Below are 11,500 nucleotides of genomic sequence, written 5' to 3' on the forward strand. Positions count from 1 at the left end.
CAATAGAAAAATAACTAATACACCACTCATCATGAGAAGGAAGGCATGATAGCTAGGCAGCTGTTTATGCTGTTTGTGGTCACTTGGTGCCTTTGGTCCAGAAGCAAGGAGAGGTGGATGCTTTTGCTCAGCTCACTTTCTCATTTTCTGTTCACTCTGGGACTCCAGACGATGGAGTGTTGTCATCCAGATTTAAGATGGAGCTTCATGATGTAGGACCAAAAGACTGGAAAGATCATGTGGAATGTGCTGGCTAGTTTTAGTCAACTTGACACAAGTTAGAGTCACTGGAGAGAGGGAGCCTCAGTTGAGAAAATGCTTCAATAATATTGGGCTATAGGGAATTTTCTTAATTAGTGATGATGGAGGGACAGTCCATTGTGGGTGTGTTATCAGTGTGCTGGTGGTCCTAGGTTCTATAAGAAAGAAGGCTGAGCAAGCCATGATGGAGCAAGACAGTAAGCAGCATCCCTCCATGACCTCTCATCAGACCCTGCCTTCAGATTCCTTCCCTGCTTGCATTCCTGTCTTGACTTCCTTCAATGATGAACTGTGATTTGGAAGTGTAAGCCAAATAAACCAGTTCCTCTCCAAGTTACTTTGGTCAGAGTTTCATTACAGCAATAGTAACACAGACTAAGCCAGTGGAGATAAGAGGAAAGCATGAGAAAGGAGGTTTGTACTGATGATGAAGTTAGAAAACTTAAGCACCACTGATAAAGCAGAAATCGCCAATAGGGACAGTATATGTTTTCCATATGGCATCTAATCAAGGACAGTAAATAAACTGTGGTTACTTAGGACCAAAAGTTGTATAACCTTAAGTTTCTAGCATTCTGCTCTCTTTTCTAAACCTAAACAATAACCTTCATAAATCTACCCTGCAATTTTGTTTACAGAAGAAAATTCTTTATATTTTAATCTTATTGTAAAGCATGTCTCTGGGAACTATTAAAAAAAATGAAAGGAAATGGGTTCTTAGTAACGTTTAGACACATAACTTGAGAGCCACCAAAATCTCATCTATACCCATTGCAAAGAAACCTAATTGAGACTTTCCCTAGAAAACTTACCCTATTGTCTGTGCTTTTACACACACCCTCCCTCCCTCCTTTTCTTCCAACTTTAAATAATTGTAATTTTGCTAGCTATGTCTGGGTGGATGCTTCTGAAAAGATCTCAAACAGCTGTGTGGAACTATGAGCCCATCTGAGCTGTTGGTTTAGGTGGAACCGAGCTCCATTCCAGCTCCAACTGAGAGGACCATTTCAATTAACCTAGCACAGAGTCTCCCTCATAGAAATGCCTTGAGGTTTGTCTCCTAGGTAATTCTAGATCTGTCAAGGCTGTCGTCATTAAGCTCTGAGCACCCAATGGCTTTTCCAGTCTAAAGTTCTAAATAAACACTTCACAGTCCTCCTGAAAACAACATGCTTGGGTCTGCCACAGCAACAGTTTACACTCTAGTACCATTTTCTGTCCTATGTTTCTATTGCCATGATAAATACTGTGATGGAAAGTAACTTGGAAGTTTATTTGATACTTTTCTTGGTTTTCTTTAAGGGGTTTGTTGGTATCTTCCAATTTTTTGTTTGTCTTTTCCTCCATTTCTTTAAGAGAATTTTTCATTTCCTCTTTAAGGGCCTCAATCATCCTCATAAAGTTATTTTTTAGGTAGTTTTCTTCTACTTCATCTGTGTTGGGATGTTCAGGTCTTGCTCTTTATATTGTTAAGTGTGTTCTTACCTTGTTGTCTATGCATGCATCTCTTCCTCTAATGGTTATAGGTGGAGCTTGTGCTTCAGGGGTTCTCTCTTTCTCCAATTGGTATAGTTCGGGGCTGTGGCTCTGGTGACTTCTCCTTCAGGCACAAGTAGAGCAGGGCTTCTGGTGGATGCTCCTCCTCTGACGCTGCTCCAGGGTCTGAGGCTCATGGCTCCCTTGATGCTGCTCCTGGGACGGGATTCAAGCCTCTCACTGACACTGCTCGGTACTGAAGCTCGGGCCTCCTTCTGACGCTGCTCCTATTCACTACTTTTCTATTGCTATGCTAAAACATCATGACCAAGGCAGCTTAAAGGAAAAAAGGGTTTATTTGGGACTTGATGTTTCCAGAGAGTTAAGGTCCATAACAATGGAGACAGCAGGAGGTAGACATGTGGCTGCAAACTGAGCTCTGAGGGCTCACATCTCAAACTACAAACTAGACACAGAGAGACCATATTGAAAATGGATCATGGCTTTTGAAATCTTGAAGTCTACCTTCAATGATACATTTCTTTCATCAAGACCACACCTCTTAAACATACCCAAACAGTGTCACTAACTAGGACCAAGTATTAAAATACCTGAGAATATGAGGGACATCTCATTCAAAACAAAATAAGGAGGAAAGGGTTTATTTGGCTTACAGTCAAGTTTATCATCAAGAGAAGTCAGCAGAAAGTCAAGGCAGGAACTTGAAGCAAAGGACATGGAGCAATACTGCCTCCTAGTGGATCACTCAGATTACATTTATACACAACCTAAGACAGCTTTCTCAAGGGTAGCCCCATCCACAGTCGGTTGGGCCCTCCCTCATCAATCATTCATCAAGAAAATGCCTTCATGGATTTGTCCACAGGCCAGTAGGATGGAGATGTTTCTTCAATGGAGGCACCTCTTCTCAGAAGACTCTAGCTTATATCAAGTTGATAAAGAATAACCTAGGGAGCACCTTTGCCAAAACTCAAGTGGCTGAGAACTGGAGAGATAGCTCAGTGCTTAAGAGCAATTCCCACTCTTTAAGTGGATTGGAGTACAATTCCCAGGACTCATGTTGGGTATCTCACAACTTGTAACTCCAGTTACAGAGACTCTCAGGCCCCATTCTGTCGTTTGTGGTCATTACAAGTGCACACAGGCACATACACACACACACACACACACACACACACACACACACACACACACACACACACACACAAATACATAGACATATTGTGTAGTTTTTCTGAAACAAAGATAAAATAGGCATCTTAAGATTTTTTTTCTCTATTTCTCTAAAGAATGGTGCTGGAAGTTTTGTTGGGATTGCATTGAATCTGTGGATTGCTTTTGGTAGGGTGGTGATTTTCACAATATTGATTCTTCCAACTCATGAGCATGCGAGGCCTTTCTGTCTTCTACTCTTCTTCAATTTCCTTATCCAGCATTTTAAAGCATTCATTTAAGAGATCTTTCTTTTCTTGGTTTGGTTTATTCCAAGATATTTTTTGAGGTTTTTGTGAGTGAGATATTTTACCCTAGTCTCTTTTTCAGTTTGTTTGTTCTTGATGTATAAGAAGGCTACCACTTTTCATGTTAATTTAGTGCTCTGCCACTTTGTTTAAAACATTTGTGGTTGGGAGTGGAAGAAGCCCCCAGTGAGTGAAGTCCTGAGTGGATGTGTGTTGTCCACATGAGCCAGTCATGAGCCAGCCATATCAAGAAACCCAGATCTCCAGACCCAGAGAGGAATGGCGAAGCCCCCTGCCTTATGGTGAGGCCCAGAGGCCTGGCAAAACATCCTCTAGTCCAATGGGTGTTGACAATCTGTGCAGAAAATTATCCTCCAGAGTTTCCTCTCCCTGGATGTTGAGAGTTTGAAGACAGCTCCCCTCCAGAGACTAGCCAAACCTCTTTGATCGAAGTATACAACATACACCCTGCTCCTTGTTAATCTGTGTAATAACCCAACCTCCTTGTTCAGCTGTATGCAGTAATCCCACCTTTCTGCTCAACTCTACATAATTGTGGTAGTTTGAATGTATTTGGCCCCCATAAGCTCATAGGTGGTGGCACCACTGAGAGGTGTCACCTTGTTGAAGTAGGTGTGGTCTTGTTGAAGGAAATGTAGCACTGTGGGGACAGGCTTTGAGTTTTGTTTTGCTTAAGTCTCACTCAGTGTCACAGTCCATTTCCTGTTTTCTTCTGATCGACCTGCATGCCATCATGCTCCCCACTATGATGATAATGTATCCTAATTGAATATCTTCCTTAAAGGAGCTGCCATGGTCATGGTGTCCCTTCACAGCAATGGAAATCCTAACTAAGCTAATAATACATATGTTGAGCTTCTGAGGTGCTGCAGTTTCTCCAACCAGCCTTGATGGAAAGCGAATAATAAAGACTGCCCTTGCAGGGCCCAGTGCTCAAAAGACTCTCATTCTCTGCACAATGTCCAGTTGTGGGTCTGTGTTTTAGTTATCTGCAAGAAGAATGAGGGATGACCAATGCACTGATCTGTGGATACACCAGTGTATCATTAGAAGTTGTTTTATTGCTACATTTATTTAGCAGGATAATACTAGTAAGTTCTCCCATGGGGCCTATGACCTATCTAGTCTCATGTTCTTGCCCTTGTCAACAGTGTCAGATATGGGCTCTGTCTCATGAAGTGGGTTTTAACTTCAATTTTTAAAAAGTGTTTGATTGTGCTGTCTCTCACAACAATAGAACAGTGACTACAACAATAACTTTGTATTAAAAAATGAAATCTATGGTGGGAACACCTCTGGCTGTTATTTTATTACTCAGGATGGGTTTAACTATCCTGTAAGGTTTTTGTTTGGTTGGTTTCTGTTCTTTCACTTCTTCCTTTCCTATTTCTATCCCCTTGAGCTCCTTTTGTTGTCTTCTTGCTCTGTCTTTGAGTACTGTATTTGACAGGTATAGCAATAATGGACAACTTGTCTTTTGATTTTGAGTTTCTTTCTGTTTAGGTTGATGTTAGCTGTGGACTTCCTGTAAATATAAATACATATATTTATATTTATATTCCTTATATCCCTAGTCTCTACAGAAATTTTATCATGAAAGAGTATTGGATTTTTGTCAAAGATTTTATGTACCTAATGAAATGATCATATCTTTTAATCTGTTTATGTGAGGAATTATATTTATTAATTTACTCATGCTAAACCATTCCTGGCCTTCTGGGATGAAGCAACTTAATCATGGTGGATAGTCTTTTTTTAATGTGTTCTTAAATTAGGTTTGCAAACATTTCATTGAGGTTTTTTGCATGTATATTGATAAGATATATTGGTCTATAAATTTCTTTTTGTTGATGTTGGTTTGTTCATATGGTTTTGGTATCAGAAAAGTAGTGCTTTCATAAAAAGAATTTGGAAATGTTCCATCAGTTTCCATTTTGAAGAATAATGTGTAGAGTATTGCCATTGGTTTTTCTTTGAAGATCTGGTAGAAGTTGGCTCTGAAACCATCTGACCCTAGCCTTTTTTTTTTTTTTTTTTTTTTGATTAGAGATTCTTAATTAATGCTTCTACTCTTCTAAACAAGATAGGATTTCGACTGCAATGGGGCTTCCCCTTCTTGGGCTTTTTAACTTCAGGGTCATCCTTTTTGGCAAACCAGCAGCAACACTGCCAATCTTCTGGGCTGGAAACTTCTTCTCTTTTGTATCAGGCTTCCTGGCTTTTTCAACTGCCATCTTGCAAAATGGGAAAGAGAACTAAGGTCCAGACTTCCAGTCTCTAAACAATCGTTGAGAGATACTATTGAAGAGTGTTCATTAATTCCTGTTATTTAGTTGTTGCTTGAACCTCTTTATACTGAAGTTTTCCTTCTAATGTCTTCTGTAGAGTAGATTTGTGGACAGAAGTTGTTTAAATTTGTTCTGATAATTTTTTTCTTTCTCTTTTGATTGTGATACAAAGTTTTCCTTAGTACAGTAGTTGGGGATGGCATCTGTGGCCTTTCAGAGCTTGTAAAACATCTGTCCTGGTACTTCTAGATTTCAAAGTCTCCACTGGCAGGTGCTATTCTAAGGGATCTGCCTTTATATGTGACTTGGTCTTATTCCTTTTGTGATAGCTATTATTGGTTGTCAACTTGACTACATCTGGAATGAACTGAAGGACACAGCTGTGAGAGATTTTGTTGCTTGGTTCAGAGTGGGTGGACCCACTTATAGTCTGGATATTTGATGTAAGAGGACACATACATATCTTTGTTCCAGATCTTCAGGTGGGAAGACACACTCTGTAGGGGATGCTGTAGCCATGCCTTCAAGGGCGCATGGTCAGGGTGATGTAGGGGAAGTTTAACAGTGAGGGATGCTCATGCAGCGGCCCTGCTTTCACTTTCATCTTTGGCTTCCTGTACTTACTGCTACCCGCTGGCTGGCTAGGTCGCTCTGTAAGTAAGGCTTTTCCCTATTAAATTCCCTTGTATTTTTACCTGACTCTGTATTGGTAATTTCCCACATTATCTGGTGTCAGAAGTGGGATATTGTAAACCTAGGCCCCACTTGGGGACAGCCTGCAGGTTCCACCAGGATGGTGGCCTAGGCCGGGAAAACACTCCCTGTCTCCACAGGTGCTCCCGGTTCACAACCTACCCGCTGTTCCACACAAGCGCATTCTGGCTGCTGCTGAGCTGCTCAAAACAGTCTGCCCAGCTGGGAGAGTTCTCCAGACCTCCCACGGTTTTACCACCATGAGCACAGGACCAGCCTGGACTGCAGCCTACCCTCGCCCAGAGGCCTCCTGCCCTTGAACCAAGTCGGTCTCGGCTTTCAGCAGGGTCCACAGCTTCCCCTGGCCTCGGCAGCTGTAAAGCTGCACCTATTTCAGTGGTTGCGGCTGCAAGGCCATACACTCTCTAAGATAAGTGCACCCATCTGTGTGACCTCAGCTCCACCCATACCACCATCTTGCCTGACCCACCGTTACCAAAAGTCGGGCAGACTAACTTTAAACCTGTGTCACCTGCTGGTCAATGATAGTTACTGCATCTGGAGTAAAAAATAGGTAAAATTGTGGCAGAATATATATCATTTTCTAAAATTGGTAATATTTTTGCTTATTACGTGAATTCAATGTTTGAGGAGGATGCTAAATCTGCCAATTACGGGCCCATATGCAATAATGGCAGTTAGCTTGCTGGTACAAATAACATTACTAGCCAGAGGTCCCAGGAACAGGGACAAAGACAACCTCACCACCTGCTTGCAGGAAATAACCGCTTTACGCAATGAGGTATTGAAGAACAGATTAGGTCAGGTCACAACTGTGCAGCAAGTGGAACAGAAATTGGATGATAAGCTTGGCTCTGTGTCCAATATGCTAAAGACAGAGCTGTCTGTTACCCAAGATGAGATGCAGTGTATTTATGCCATGTCTGAGGCCTTAGAGGCTAGGCTGTCAGAAGACCCTGATGAGCTAAAGAATATCTGTAGCCAGCTAGAAACTCAGATAGGCAATGTTACCCAGAAATTAGATGCAAAGATGCAAGATACCCAGGATAGGGTTGAAGAATTGGACAATGCCATTGAATCAATTATTGAAGCATCTAAGGTAGCAGATCACAAATTTGAATCTAGGTTTGAATGTTTGGAAGATAATTTACAGAACAGGCCTGACATATTAGATAGGTCCATACAGTCTATTGCTGAGGACTCAAAATCAGCAAATCATGACCTCGAATCTAGACTCCAATACCTAGAAGGCAGTTTCCATACCATCCAGATGCTGTCTAAGGACAAGCATATTGAAGACCTAGAAAAACATATAGAGGAGCAGTTATAGCAATTTACAGATTCGCTAACATGCTTGGAATCTTTTATGATGCAGCAAATTGAAATTTTTCATGAGGATATCATTACTAAGCTTAAAGATCATTGGGATGCCTCACTCCAATCCGAGGTACCTACTCCACCCAGGTATCATGACTATTCTTCTAAGGTTGTTACTCGTACACCATTAGTCTACCCAGCTACCATGGTAGAAAAGCCTGCTTCTAATAAACACCCCCAGGGACAGATGGCTTATGTATGGCAACCTGTACAGCTGAAGGATCTTAAGAATATTAAAGAATCAGTTGTCTCATATGGTCTCCATAGCCCATATGTAAAACAGCTATTACATTCATGGGCAACCTTTAACAGGATGACACCCACAGATTGGGAACTATTGGTGGCAGCTGTACTTGAGAATTCATGCCAAATCCAATGGAGGGCATTGGTTGGGGAGGAAACAAAGCTCCTTGAGTGTCAAGGCATAAAGGAAGGTTATGAAACCCCCCTAGATAAGATTCTTGGTAAGGGTATTTATGCTAACCCACAGGCTCAGGCTGAATATGATGACCATATACTGTCCCTATGCAGGAAAGCAGCATTAAATGCCTGGGATAAGGTTCGTGAGCCTGGAGAATGCCTAGAAGCTTATACCAGAATAGAACAGGGACCTACAGAACAATTCCAGGACTTCTTACGAAGGTTAACTAGGGCAGTAGAGTTACAGGACAAGACAATCAATTATATATACAATAGCTTATGAAAATGCAAACTGAATATGCAAAAGAATACTTTTGCCTTCAAAGATCAGATCAGCTCTGTTAGAAGACTGGGTTTTGCATGCAGCTGGCTGGCTAGGTCACTCTGTAAGTAAGGCTTTTCCCTATTAAATTCCCTTGTGTTTTTTACCTGACTCCATATTGGTAATTTCCCAAATTAACACTCCTTTAATTCAGATCTTGAGGAAGGAAGTGAAGGGACCCGTACTTCAGGGTGCTCCCCTCTGGGCCCCAGAGGGGAGCACAGGCCACACCCAAACACCAGTTTACAAGCATAAACCAAACACATAGAGATCCTTTATTAAGCAAAGCAAAAAGACAAGGTGGCTGAATCTATCTTTGTGTTAATATCAAGAGGGAAAAAGGGAGGTCTGTGTTCGAATGAGCTAGGAAATGTTTCTGATTGGGTATTTAATTAGGTTAGTCAAATAATGAATTTTGGTTGCTGGACTTTGATGTTTTGATAGTTGGACCTTAGTGATCAGTCTCCAGAATGAGTCAAGCATAACAGAATGACCAAATAAGGGACGAGATCTTGGTGGCTAGCTTTAGGATTGCAATCAAACAGTTTGACAAGGGAGCGGAAATGGGAAAAGGCAAAACCCACAGTGCCAGGTTTGCCATGCCCAGGCATACTAGAGCCCTTCAGGAAGACATACAACTTTAATTCAGATCTTGAGACAGGAAGACACACCTTTAATCTGGGCCACATCTCCTGGAAGTCTATATAACGACATGCAAGAGGGAAGCTTTTGCTCTTTGCCTGCTTACCCTTGCCTTGTTAGCACATCCAATCCTTCACTGCCATTGGGGCCTTCTTCCTCAGGATTCCAGTATATACAGAAGACCAACTAAAATATCCAGTCTTGTGGCTGAACAACTGCTGGATTCTTGGACTTTCTGTTCACAGCCAGCCATTGCTGAGTTAGCTGGACTGCAGCCTGTAAGAGACAGACGGGGGGGGGGGGGGGAGGGAGGGAGGGAGGGAGGGAGGGAGGGAGGGAGGGAGGGAGAAAGAGAGATTCATTCTATAAGTTCTTTTACTCTAGAAAACCCTATCATTTCTTTGTTCTGTACCATTTGTATTTTAATAATTATATGTCACAGGAATTTCTTTTCTGTCCTGTGTTTTTGGTGTTCTTGATGCCTCTTGTACCTTGTTAGGCATCTTTCTTTAAATTTGGGAGATTTTCTTCTGGGTTTCTTCTCCTTTCTCTATACCTGTTGTTTGTAGTTTGGTCTTTGCATGGTGTCCTAGATGGGGTTTTTTTGTTGTTGTTGGGTTTTTTTCCAATTTCCATGTCCAGATGTTTTGTGTTGGAGTTTTGTTTTGATTTAACATTTTCTTTGACTGAGTTATCCATTTCTTCTACCTTATCTTCCAGATCCTATCATTTAAATTTTTTTTTGAGGCTTAACTCTGAGCTTCTTGTTTGGTTTTCTGAGGTTTGCACTTTGAGCTTTATTTCAGTTTGGATTCTCTTTAGTGATTCTGTTTCTTTGTTAAATTCTATTTTCGTATCTTGAGTTGTTTTCAACACATCATTTGGCTATTCATGGTCCATGGTCTTCCTATCCTCTTTAAAGTCCTTGAACATATTCATGGCTGTCATTTCAAAGTCTTTGTCTTGTTCAGATAAATTATTTTCTAAGAAATATTACAATAGGCAGGCTGTGTTCTGGAAGTGGCATATTGTCATCGTTGCTCCTGTTCGTGTTTTTGAGCTGGGATCTAGGAATCTGGAGTTAAATCATTTGTAGTATCTCTTGGTATGAACAATTGGTCTTGCCTTTATTGGGTAGGTGTTTGGTTCTTTGTTTGCTTCCCTGGTCTGACCACCAGAATGATGTTTGCTTTTCAGTCTGACAGGTACTCTGGGCTCCTGGGTTCAGATCAAATTAAGGGGGGCTGGAGAGATGGTGCAGCTGTTAAGAATCTGGGCTTCTCTTCTGGAGGACTTGGGTTCCATTCCCAGCACCTTCAAGAAGGTGGATTCTTGGACTTTCATGAACATCTGTAACTCTAGATCCAGGGGATCCAATGCCTTCTTCCAGCCTCTGAAATTGCTGCATTACATATGCCCAGACACACATGCAAGTAAAACACCAATATGCATAAATAAAAATAAATATTTTTAAAAGGGTGTTAAGCTGAGGTTTATATCAGATGATAGATTTTTAAAAAAATCAAATGAGTTTTAAATGTTTAATAGAAGCAATATTGAAACTAAAAAATAACCTCAAATATTTTGCTTACCTTTTTTTTTTTCTAGTTTTTCTCTTATGTTCAATTTAATCTGGTGTCTTCTTGGCATAGCTCCTGAATATGCAAAATCTACTGCTCATGTTGAAAGTAAGAGGGCTAACACCTGGAAAGAAAATTTAAGATGATTGAAAACCACAAAGGTGAAAAAATCAGTGCTGGTTATTTCTTGCCAGCCAAGCATGTCCCATTGAGTCCTAGCTCCAATCATAAAGAGCAAGAATGCAGTTATGTAATCTGTTCAGTGATTCACTCCATTGAAGCAAATGAGACTACCCCAAATTCTATAGGGACCTATAACAAATACAGAAAATTTATAATGACCTAGTTGAAGATGAAACAGTCTGTGATGTTTATACACAGGTGGAACTGCCTAGCCAAGCACTTCTCAGAATGTGGCCCCACGTCCAGCCTATACATAGCACCTCTGCCTCCTGTTTCTCATTTTCCTAGTAACTACTGCCAGTAGCTGGACAGGTATAAGTAGCTCATAATTTATAGATTTATCAATTTGAGATATTAAATATTACATACTGATGCTGAATCTGAACTTGTTTTCATATTTTCTACATTTCATTCCCATATATTCTAAACAAATAGCTGTTTGACTTCCAGTCATTGACCACCATTCCTAGGTATGAAAACAAAGTGCTCACAAGTCCAATTAGTGTTGCCTGTGTGCCTGTGGATGTGGAACCATCCACTGGCATGTGGGGCCCCACTACAGAACCTTTTAGTGCTGCTAATTGATTTTCTGTAAGCATTGTTCGTGTGTGTGTGTGTGTGTGTGTGTGTGTGTGTGTGTGTGTGTGTGTATGTTCAGATGTCTGTTGCATTTCTGATGGTTTGTTTTGCATAGTTACTAGTAGGATATCTAATGGTTTTATAGGTAGAACATTA

Source organism: Cricetulus griseus (genome assembly GCF_003668045.3).
Source record: "Cricetulus griseus strain 17A/GY chromosome 1 unlocalized genomic scaffold, alternate assembly CriGri-PICRH-1.0 chr1_1, whole genome shotgun sequence".
NCBI lineage: Eukaryota > Metazoa > Chordata > Mammalia > Rodentia > Cricetidae > Cricetulus > Cricetulus griseus.